Here is a 13,031-nt window from a genome sequence, read left to right as displayed (position 1 = left end):
GGCTGCAGGTAAAAAAAAAGATATGCAAGGTATTTCACAGTGGTCCAAGTCAATCAGCAACCATCTTTGGTGGAGCTCAAAAACATGTGGAGGGTCGTTAGAAATTCTACTGGAAAAATGGTGGTCAGTAATGCTACACTGTAGCAACGTTCACCACTGGACCAAAAACCAACATTTCCACAATTGTGAACATGGCCATTTGTCCACAGAGGAGGCACGGAAGAAGAAGTGGTTGATTCCTTCATCACCCACTCACAAAGCCATTGAAAAGATTGTATTTGATAAAACTATAACAAGAGATTTGAGGGGACTCACGGAATTCTGCCACACAGGAGATTTGGAGGTGTTCCACAATATGTGCCTAAAGTACAGGCCAAAACGATTGCATTTTGGCATGGAGGGCATGATAAATCGGACTCTTCTAGCGGTCTTGGAACATAACCATAATGTTGGCCGTCAACAAAGTAGGACGACCGGAACTTTAGGGACGCTTCGCTACAATAAGGCCTTCACTAAAAGAAGTAAACAATGGGTTATCAAACCAGTGTTTGAGGATATGCAATATGACTTTATTGAGAGACTTATTGTTGATGTCCTAGATAGGCACATACATGGAGTTGTGAACGAACCTGTGCAGGGGACAACTGCATTGCCACCCAACATTGCCTCTGTTCCATGTCCACCTAAAGAAGAGCTCATTGAGAAATACACATCACGGTTTAAATGATTGTAATTTGATTGTCTGTTCTCTCGAGTCTCCTCATGTGCAGGCCCATTGAATATGTGTAGCTATGTATTGTGTAAATAAAAGTGATTGCTCTGTGAGTCCTGTGAGATGGCCTTACACTGAATGTAGCTAACTAGGAATGTGTGCTCGTTCAAAGTGAAGGTCAGCTGCTTTGATTTTTTTCTTAGGTGCCGGAATGGCCCACGACTCAGTATAAGGTTCTATTGTTATTTGACCTTGACAGGCCGGGACCATCCCGAAAGACTTCTTTTTGGGGGTGTGGGGCAATAACGTAAGAAACGATAATGAATATAATTTCAGAAACGAAAGCCATTTAATGTTCGTTCATTAGAAGAAATAACGTCGGCATAGAAGGAGTGGTATTTCGGGGCTGCCCTACGCACAGACCCAATGGAAAATGCAAATATAATGTAAGTAACTCTTTAGATGAGTTTATACCGCAATTTAATTACTATACAGTAGCTTTAAAGACAGGTTAAGTTGTACTTGTTCGTTCTATGTGGCATATTGTTTTGTACCGCGCACTATCTTGAGGAGAACCATCTCCTTTTACAGAAGCACCTCAAAACCTTCCTCTTTGCTTCTGCTTTCTCTCTCCCTCTCCCCTGCTACAACTGGTCCACTGTCTGCGACCTCGGTCCTGGGCCCTTCCACTCTCCACCTGCACTGCCTCCCTGTCAACCCCTGCACTGGGGGACTGTCTCAGTATCCTACAGCCCCCCCCTTGACGTATAATACCCAGTTGCACTGTCCTAGCTATGAAATAATTTCCCGACCTAATATATAAAATGAATAATTTTAATAAAGATCTGATGGTGAGACTAATTTCATTTTTTATGTTTTTAAAACAGGTACATCCTTCATTATTGTATGTGTCACGAGTACCAGACACCGGCGGATGGCTTTTACAACCGCCAGTTGCTTCTCCGCGTGAACAACGTTACCACCCTGACCATTTTATGGGACGATCGCCAAGTACAAGTATGCCCTTACGCGGTACTAACGGCTAGATGCAACATACAGACCGTTGTGGTGGCCTAGTGCCTCGTTGTTGGAACAGCCATGCGATTATCAGTGCGACCGAAGAGCTTATTTTATCGTAAACCAACACCCTGTGTACTGCACACGAACATCGCTTGCCTCAAGACGAACTATTTTGGATCGAGAGCAAAGAAAAATGCAAATCGCTGAATAGTCTCTAAACATTTGATGTCAAATAAATGTACTTTACCAAATTTACAATCTTGCGGTTTGATTTAAAAGTACAGTTTCATATTCCGAATTGTGGCGCGCTGTGTTGTGAGCTAATCTGTGTTGGTTTCCGGGTTCTGTGTGGAGTCGCATAGAAGACGCCTGGGCGCGTTTGCCTACGCAGCACAGTCACGTCACGGATAGAGGCGGGGAATATGAATGTTTTGATAAAGTCTGTTTCAGGGGCGGGGGATTTGGTTTAGTGCCGCAAAAGCAGGTGAGCCAGGGCGATGGGGGAAATGATAACAATTCATAATTCCTTTAACATCAATTATTATGACATATCACGATCAGAGTGTAAATTCATTGATTTACCATCCGAAATATTCAGAATATTAATACATCAGGACCAGATCAAATATTCATTAGCATAGATACCTTGAGCTAAGAACGTAGCCATAAATACATTCCTCTTAGATCACAACTCAGGGCATAGCAGTATAAGGTGTTTCAGTTTTCAATTTGTCCATCCTCATTACAGAATCTGCAGACAGCGTTTTCGGTGTAACTAATTTTCTTCTAAGGAGAACCTTGCCAGTAGGTAAAATATTCCAACGTAGCTTTAGTAAAAGCAATTGATACCAACGGTTAGGAAACTGGAACATAAAAGCTGTGGTGTAATTTCTCCTCTCCTTCTACAAACACAGATGACTTATAGATGGATACATGTGGAATCTATCAATTGTATTGATCCAATCTTTCTCATATAGCGTGTTTAATCTTTCTGGATTGGTAATCCATATATACCTATCTCGTGATAGATCCATCAATAGTGAATCACATCTTTGTCGCATTTTGTTGCAAAAATCTATTGGAATTACATTCACCACCTGTATGCTCCATTATCTTACCCAACTCCTCGTACATAAAATGTATTTGGAGTCGGATTGATCATATTCCGGAAAAGTGAAAGTAGCCTCCAGTACACCCGCACCCAACGATATAAACCCAACTCAAACCCCTAATAGCTGTGGCCGGGATTGCATTTGGGAACTTCAGGATATGTCTCCACATTCCTGCCTCAATGGTTTCTAAAAAACAACCACATCATATTATAATTCCATCCCATAAATAAGTTTGGGCACCACCTTACCCTCATAAAAAGAGACGTATGATTTAATTGAAAATCGCCCACATTTCTCTTCCATTTTGCTCATATCCAATTAGTCAACACTAAAGCCTTTTGTCTCAAAAAAGTTTGAATCCCAACTGTGGATGGTTTGGCCATAATGGGGATACCCAAATAGAACGCACTTCCAGTGTTAACGACTGAGGCCCCCTCCATACTCCATCTCTGCAATCTACGCTTTGTACTCATCGACAGCACCATAATATGAGTCTTGCCCAGATTGACTGTGAAACCATTATTCTCTGCATATTTCGAAAATTTATTTCAACGGCGCTGAAGTCCCACCTTCGTGCTATCAGGAACTAATCTGCATATGCCAACTAGCGTATGCAGAACTCACTCAGCTTTGGGGTAATCAAACCTGTTTCAGCTAAGTAATCGTTAATATCAGATACATAAAGATTGAAGAGGCAGGGGGCGAGAACGCACCCACGTCTCAAACTAACCTTAGTTGGAATTCTCTGTGACGTATTCCCCTCCAGATGATAAAAATCTTGGAACTGCAAGCAAGGAAATAAAGTCCTTATCTAAATCAGAACAATGTTATAAGTATACTACATTGTTGCACCAACTTGAGAGCAATAACCTACAGGGACATTGCCCTGTTGGAGCTACCTATGCCAGTATGTGATGAAAATTAGGTGTTCATCTGCTTTCACCCATTATCGTCGAATTAATAATGGCTCACGCGGTAGAGCTTATGGATATGGGCTTTATCATTGATAGACTGTCTAGAAAAATATAAGCAAATATAAGCAGCCCATCAGGAGTGAACGAGAAGACAATCAAGTGAATGAAGTCTTGCAAAATCTGGATATTCTAACTAAACTCTTGCAGCCATAAATCAATGTAATACATATAAAACAGGATACCAGGTGAAAGAAAATGCAAGGGGATGACGTACACAAAAGAAAATTAAACCTATCCAGGTTATTTCTTGGAGCACTAGAGGATTTAATTCCTTCACAACTAATCCAAAGGGGCAGGCATATATCCTGTTGTCAAACATATTCCGATTACAAGAGACCTGGATGGTAGATTGCTACTCTCTTGATAGTTACCAGATGTTAGCAAAATGGGGGGCTCCTTTAGGGTGCAAAGAACCATCTAACTCATGAAAGAGTTTAAGCCTAAGAGGGAGAATCCTAATATAATGGTGGCTACTATAACTCGGACTGGGGCTAACAAGATAGAACAAATAGCTTTCGTCAATGTATGCAATCCACCAAGACAAACCTGTTTGGACTCGATACTAGCAACATTAGTGGGACTCATTTCTGAATAGCTACTGGAGCGACCAGGCGATTCTTACATAATTGCAGGAGGTGTTATATATAGATTATTATATTTTGCTATCAGGAGGGATTTATGGCTTTTCAGCTAATTCTTACCGAGATTAGTGATCATAAAATCTTGCAGTTTGTTCTCACTCAGGATGAGGAAGGAGATTGTTAGAGTAATTTCTGTGGCTGGCAGAGCCGTGCTAAGGGTCTGCGGACCCCCACCTCAGGGAAGGCCCTAACTCCTTCCCTGGTCCCAAGAAGTTGAGGTCCACACAAGGAGCCAGCCCTAGAAATTACCCTAACAAGTTGGAGGCCCCAGCGAGATCGTTTGTGACATCAGCTCGGCCAGGTGATGCCTCCTCTGCCGTCAGACCTCGGAGGGCTGCAGGGACCCTTGTGGAAACTGAGAGATAACCGGCCTGCGCAACCGGAAGAATTGGTCATCGGGAGCCGACTTCAAAATGATCCCGCCTGCGATTGGTGAGTTATCCACACAGTCCAGAGGGGGCGAGGCGAGCCACAGGAGGGGAGTCAGCAGCTGAGCAGCACTGGCAGAAGTGTAGCAATGTATGTGTGGTCCACGCAACAAGCAACCCATTTTGTGTGGGAGGGAGAGCGATGTGTAAATCGGAAGAAGGGAATGTCAATTTGTACTAAGAATCAGTGCTAAGGTGTCTAGTGTGTAGCGTGCATTCAGGTTGCGTGGCAACCAATTCCTGTGTTGTGTAGGATCGGCCGCTTGACGCGCTTGGATCGCGAATTAAATATAGATGTAGTGGATTCCTATGAGTTGGACGTTTTAGTTCAGCGAATAGATGAATTATTCCCGTAGTAGATTAGCTGGAGCTATCTTATAGAACGGAAGGTGAATTAGCTGGTTAAGTCTCCCCGGCGAGAGAGGTCTCATCCGTTAGGCAACGCAGCGGGTGCAGTCTAATCACATAGAGATAAGAGGTTATAAACGTATACTCCACTCCTGGGAGGTGGGAAGACAGCTGTGGGGATTTTGTGGGTGTTGGGGTGGGATTGAAATAATGTCTTGTTGTCCTGTTAGCACGCAAAGTGTTTCCTTCTCATATGAACATTAGTTGGTGACGTCACCCATAGACCATTACATAGGAACTTGCATTGTGACTCGGTGGAGGATTAGCAAGCTGGTATTTCTAGGATTGCTAGACAGGTGAGTGAGCGGCAGTGCGCAGATGGTGCATGCGCACAATTGAGGTGGTGTGCCGGACTACGACAGCTCGGGTGAAGGCGGGTCATTATGAGAGTATGCCGCATAGGGGGCAGAGCCGCGGAGGCTGGTAGAGAGAAGAAGAAAAGAGAAACAGCATTTATTGTATTGCATAACCTATGAATTTCTTCCTTCCTTGCATTGACAGCGGAGTGTCAAAATCCTCAATCAGAGGCCAGGTAAAATACAACTTGCTATTGTTCTTCACGGAAGGGTAACAGGGAAAATGTATGGTGGATCGGGAATAGTGTTAACCCCCATTCAACACATGTGCCTAACTTTGCCTCTCTATAAGGATAACATAATTACAGTGTGCAATGGTCTAAGGGTACAGAGGGAAGATAATAAGACCATGGCCGCCTAACGGCATTTTCTCCCCAGACATGCTGCAATCGCTATTGACCCACCTACAGAACACATACAAGGGGAAGAAGTTAGCTAACCGTATGGATATGTGGCTTATGGCATATGTTCCAGGCAGACAGGCCATGGATGATGAGCTTGGGGAGGGCATGGGGGGTGTGAAGGATGGAGGGCACGGATTCAGGCATGCATCCTCCAGCACCACCCAGCATCACCTCCGACAACATAGAGGAGGAGCAGGGCGTATACCCATTACGGGACCTAGACGAGGTGAATGAGCCATGAGAATTAAAGGCATCGGAAGGATACTCAAATCCCACATATAAGATACCCCCCATATGCCCGAAAGGCGTACACTCTGAACATCCCAGCAGCAAGGGAAGGGGGAAGAGGCCAACAACCCAAGCCTCAATGGGGAAGGGCTGCGATGCACCAAAACGGAAGTTGCAGGGATAGGCCCAGACGAGTGGGTGGCGGCACAGGTACTGTTGAAGTTGCAAGGGGTCACCACAGGGGAGGCAGAAGGTGCAGCAAAGGCAATAGAGGAGCTGGAAATGGGACATGGGTGTAGAGGGAAGTCAACACATGCGGTAAGTACAGCGCAGCAGTGGAAATATGCAGAACAGAGGATGGAAGAGGAGAGGAGGGTGCAAAAGGGAACAATACTAAGGGGACTAGAACTACAGGGGCAGGAAGGAGCAGGTAGCATTATTAGGAAAAGAGCCGGAAGGGGCAACCGAGGAAGGCACGGGGAGAGCGGGTCAGGTAGCACAAATGAAGGAAGCAGAGAAGGAAATAAAGAGAGGGGAAAGGGAGGACGCAGAAAGAGAAATGGAGTTCTGGGGACAAAAGATATCATTTCAACAGACAATTAAGTACGTAAGTACGAAGAGGGACAACTAAAGGAGTTGAGGTTGGCACAACTAGCAAGGCAACGTAATGAGAGTGACAAGGAGGGGCGGACAGTCAAAAGGGTCAGAGAAGCAATCAAGGAGGAGTTAGCATGTAGACAGCACAACAAGACACAACTGAAGGGGCATTCCCACAGACGCCTTATACAAGCAGGCTCCAGGACCTCCTAGGGTGTAGAAGAGATGGGGCAACAGTAACACAAACCATGGGGGCACTCATACTTATGAGGCGGGCTCATCGGGACATGAAACAGAAGCATAGGATGAGAAGGGGCCCCATTCAGATACAGCAGTATAGACACACACCAGAAGAGAGGGCTGCGTACTCGCAGATGCCCCTATTGGAAAGGGGTTGGACAAGACCACAGTATATACCTTGGAAGCACACAGACAAGGAAAATGGGTGACCACCCACAACACTGCACACGACGGAGCACCATTCACAAATTGCAGACATGCGGTATGGCAGGCATTGCGGACACAACATCCAGACACGTCAGACATAGGAGCGATCACGTCACGCAAGATGCGTGACGATGAAGATCCCATTAGTTATATTCAAGAGATTCAAGAGATTCAAGAGCTTTGGCGCCTCAAAACTCAGGAGCCGTTGGATAAAATGATAGCCATCTTTTATCACATCTTGATACAAGAGTTACCAGAGCCGGTACAGAGACAACTGAAGAAATTGGTGGGGATGGAGGCCAAAGCATGGCCATAAATACAGCTAAAGTTAGTACACCATTGCAGGCTACGGCAAGAAAAGATGAAGCAAAAGGTTGAGGATAGGAAAGCAGATGAAGCAAAATTAGTTCAAAAGAAACTATCCAAGTATGCCCTAGAAGGTGTGCTCACAAGCAGCCCTGCCCCACAGCAGCAGACAGCATTGTCACAACCCCAGCCACAGTACAACACTATGCAGCAATTCATACCCCAAATGGAAGGAGGGTATATGGGGATGAGAGGGTATAAAACAACCTATAGAGGAAGAGGGGGTTTCAGAGAGGGTGCCCGGGTGGAGGATTCAGGGGTTCCCCACAGAGACAGGGTGAAGGAGGAGGAGGAGGATTTCCATGGCAAGTGCGAGAACCACAACAGTGCTGGACCTCGGGCAACTAGGGCATATCTCCCGTACGTGCAGAACTAGGGGGATGCAACCAGGATTGGGAGATCAAGGGCAGCAGAGTTACCAGCGTGGGCAGAATGGGTATTATATGCAAGATGTCTGACAGATGGGGCTGCCACAGAATGTGACACAACAAAACATACCTCAACCCCAGGTGCAACAACAGACAATACCAGAAACCAGCACATGACTCTTACACCGGGAATGGACAGTCATTGTACCCACAATAGGACAGCCCACAGACAAACTTGTTGTGTCCCATCCTATCAGTCACACCTAATGCTGCAGAGGAACCTCGAATACGGGTGGCTTTAGGTGACAAAATATTTTCTTTTCTGGTTGACACTGGGGCGACTAGCTCATGCATATGGGAGGGGAAATACACATTGTCAGGCGACGCCGTGAACACTCAAGGCTTCTCTGGGCTTGAGAAGTGGTTCCTTTTACTGATATCATCTCCTTATCAATCAGAGATCACGACTTGTCACTACCCCAACTTTACTCCAAGCAGGCACCTGTAAACATATTGCGACATGACATAATGAGCCGATTGAACATGACCATCTCCTTCACAGACAAGGGCATAATTTGCTCCACTCCAGGCATTCACATGCTCATAGCTAGGCACATGCTACAGGCATACTGCGGGCAACGTGTACAGAGGGGGAAGCCTGCTGACCCAGAGGTCTTCCAGTAAGGGACAGGATTGCAGGGAAGGTATGGAGGAGGCCCATTGAGTACCTCTTTAGGCCGGAGACACCATCTGATGAAAAGGAAGGCACATTTGTATCAATTGATATAGAGGGGATGGTGGCACAAGACGATTGGGTCGCTGTACATGCCCTGGAAGGGAAGGCATGGAGGGCAATAATAGCACTGTCAGAAGGGTGTCAGTTAACACAAGTGTCAGATAAGGAATTGTTCTCACAGGCAAAGGGGAACAGCAAGATGATGTTGGGAATGAGCGTGTACGTCTGGCTACGCATTACATATAGGGAGGTGGCACAGAAAATGGCAATGGCTTTAGATGCTCCACCATCCTTCTGCGAGGAAAATCTAGCAAAGATACCCCAGATGCTATGGACCACCAGTCCGTATGACATCAGTTGCATGAAAAGCATTGGAGTACAGATAAAACTGAAACCAGGAGCAATCCTACCAAGGGCCCGGCAATACCCCCTGACCAAAGAAGCAGATGAAGACATCTATGAGACAATCAGTGCCCTTATAGACAGGGGTATTTTGGTACCATCTGAGTCTCTGTGCAACACTGCAGTGTACCCCGTTCGCAAGGTGAATGGGGGGGGTCATGGTGTTTCATTCAAGATTTAAGGCCTCTTAACAGCATCATAGAAGCAGAATACCCAGTAGCAGCTAACCCCGCAACAATCCTATGTGGCATTCCAGCTGAAGCCACATGTTTCACAGTGATCAACCTCAAAAACACTTTTCTCAATACCCCTACACCCAGACTCACAAGATTTAACAAGCTTCATGTACCGCAACCAAAAATGGAAACACACCAGGCTACCATAAGGTTATTGTGAATCACCCTCCATTTTTAATAGAATAATACAGATGGACCTGGCCAATGTGCAAAAAAAAAAGCACAGTAATACAGTACGTGGATGATATCCTCATCTGCAGTATCACTGAAGAAGAATGCAGGGAGGACTCAATACATATGCTTATTGTACCCGCAGAAAAGGGATAAAAAGTAGACAAAGCAAAGCTACAGTACTGCCTAAGGGAAGTGATGTACCTCGGCCAGGTGATCTCGCTAAACAGCAAATGCATAGCACCAACCAGGGCTCAAACAATACTAGAAACACCCTAGCTGTAAATTGTAAGGGAACTGCAGCAATTCCTAGGATTATGAAACTATTGCAGGGCATGGGTCTTCGATTACAGCACATATACTTGTCCTCTCCTTGCAGCACTAAAAGTTGCACAGAGGAACAGCAAACAGTTGTGTTGGACAAGGGAAATGACAGAGGCATTCATCAAGCTCAAAGAAGCTATATCTACAGCTCCTGTTTAAGGGACACCAGACTACAAAAAGGAATTCTTTCTATTCTCACACTAAGACGGGTTGATCATGAAAGCAGTGCCAACACAAAAAACAACCATGGGTCACACACCAATAGCGTATTACAGCAGACAATTAGATGCAGTGATGCTAGGATACTTCCCATGCGAAGAGCATCTGGCTGCTAAAGCGTTTGCACTAGAGAAAGCATCACCAATAACTATGGGCTGCTCCACAACACTTTACATAGAGCACACCCTCATTGCAATTCTGCATAAGCCAAAAAGCAAACTAACAACACAAAGAGCAACAGGGTATGAAATAATATTGTCACAACCCGAATTGAAAATAGTGCGGTGCAAAAATGTAAACCCAGCGCAATTCCTGGCAGAAGAATACAAAGAGAGAGAACGTGATTGTACACAGGCTATTGAGATACATTCAGAAACACAGAAGGTGGAGGAAGATGCACTAGAGGGGGGAGAGATACTGTACATTGATGGATCATCTATGATTGATCAAGGTGATGGTATCAGAAGAACAGACGCTGCAGTGGTAAGGGTGAGGGAAGACTGGACAAGCGAGGTAGTGAGGAGTGTTCGACCACACCCGCATTAATCAGCACAAGCAGCAAAATTAGTGGCTCTTATATTGGCACTCAGAGAATGTGAAGGGAAAAGGGTTACCATCTACTCTGACAGCACCTACGTCACATCGACGGTGCACTCTGGGCTAGCAAGAAGGTTAAGATGAGGGTTCAGGAATGCAGATGAGACCCACGTGCAACGTGCACTAATCTTGTGGGAATTGATAGAGGCCCTCATATACCCAGAGGAACTAGCATTAGTGAAGTGCCAGGCTCACACTAACGGGGATGGCCCAATATCAAAAGGAAATGAGGCAGCAGACTACCATGCAAAGCATGCATCATATTTTGGGGAGATGTGGGACCTGCCAGAAAAACAAAAAGAGAGGGGAGAGTTGAGACAAATGTTAATGAAAAATGGGTACAACCACCTACCTGAAACTCAAATCATGGAATTACAGGCAGCAGCATCACCAACGAATGAAAATGAACTCTGGGTAAAAAGAGGGTGTTCAATGTCTCCAACTGATGTCTTATGGCAGCAAAAAACCACTGGGAAAGTAGTAATGCCTTGTGAGCTACTGAAAATGTCTCTCACACAATTGCACCAACCCACGCAAACAGGGAAAGAAGTCATTGCAGCACGCATTGGAGAATCATGGTTCTGCCCAGATTTAAACGCACATGTTTACAATTTTATCAGTAATTGCTTGACATGCCAACAGTTCACGGATGGACACACCTTAAGGGTAATAAGAGGAGTAATCCCCCGTCCTGAAGGCCATTTTTTGCACCTCCATGTTGATTACGTGGATATGATCAATATATGCCAAGGCTATCGATACATGATAGTGGTGGTCTGCCCATTCTCGAGGTGGATCGAAGCAGGGACATGCTCCCATGCTGATGCTCTTAGAGTGGATAAATTCCTGGTACGAGAGGTGTTCCCAAGATGGGGGGTCTGCTGGTCCCCACTTTGCCAATGAAATGTTCCAGCATGTGACCGCTCTGTTAGAAATTAAACATACATTTGTGTGTGTATACCATCCACACGCCAATGGTGTGTGTGAACGCCTCAACAGATTATTGAAAGAAAGCATAGCTAAACTCCAGCAAAGCACCAAGAGAAACTGGCTGCATTGCTTACTACTGCCTCTATTTGAATTAAGAAACAAACCTGGTTCTGATCACCACCTCACACTTCAAGAGGTGGTTACAGAACGCTGCATGCGCCTCCCACTAGGCCCACCCACCAGGGTGGTAAAGGATTGTGAGGGGGTAGCAGAGATTTTTGGCAATGAGATGTTTGACTATGTGAATTCACTTGTTTCTAGTGCCTCTTTTATCTCTCGACAGATCCAACGGACACAAGAGAGAGCGGAGGACGGCAGCATTCAAGATTCAACAAAGGCGCTACCTATTAAAGCAGGGGACCAGATCCTCTTGAAAAATGTTGTAAGGAGCTGGAATGTACCCCTCTTCACAGGACCCCATACTGTGGAAGCAGTGACAGAGAGGGCAATTAGGCTCTAAGGCTGATCCGTTTGGCACCACATGCAGGACATTAAGCCCGCCCCAAAGCATTCCCAGAGAAAGACTTGGCCAATGATGCAGAGACAAACAGCGCGCCAGACAACTGTAATGCCCTAATACTGACCACTGCACACTTTAGTGATTCCCCAAATCAAGTGAACAAGAACGTGTTGGCCACCCAATGGTCAGGCACTCACAAGTCCCAGATATCCCCACTGCAATTCTAGTGCAAATTGATCAGTAACATGAACACTGCCCTTAGTACTAAGAAACAAAGAGTATCGAACTTGCTACCATCTCCACCAGCGCCTTACTCCATCTGTTGAAAGTCATCTAATGCTAAAATAGAATTCACCATACAGCATGCACAATCTCATTAGTAATACGCTGTGTTAACACTTTTTCAATGTTTTCTCTCTCTTTTCTCTCGCACATGCAGGTTGTTGTGACTGTGATTGCTGATGTATAAGTAGTTTAGGATAAGGTTACATGATATTAGATGTTGCATTCTAGTGACTACCCGAGAAGCATTGACTCATCAATATATTCATGCTATACAGCGGGCCGACCACATTAGACAACGGCCGCCGAATATATTATTACACATTCCTTGAGTATCTATCACAAACATACCCACAACTTCACCATATTATACCGACCCTTGGACATAGATCATTACAGAAAATATAGCAAGAGATGTTCGCATGGGCATTAAATGATTATCTAGTGCGCAAAGCTTAAAAATCGTACAACTACAACACCATAACGCTTTTTATCGCGATTTTCCGGTGGGCAACTATATCAGCTAAAAGATCGGCGAAAACAAAGGTAAAAT

This window comes from Ambystoma mexicanum, chromosome 10, assembly GCF_040938575.1.
Source record: "Ambystoma mexicanum isolate Mex_15411 chromosome 10, UKY_AmexF1_1, whole genome shotgun sequence".
NCBI classification, from domain to species: domain Eukaryota; kingdom Metazoa; phylum Chordata; class Amphibia; order Caudata; family Ambystomatidae; genus Ambystoma; species Ambystoma mexicanum.
This window is presented reverse-complemented; position numbering follows the sequence as displayed.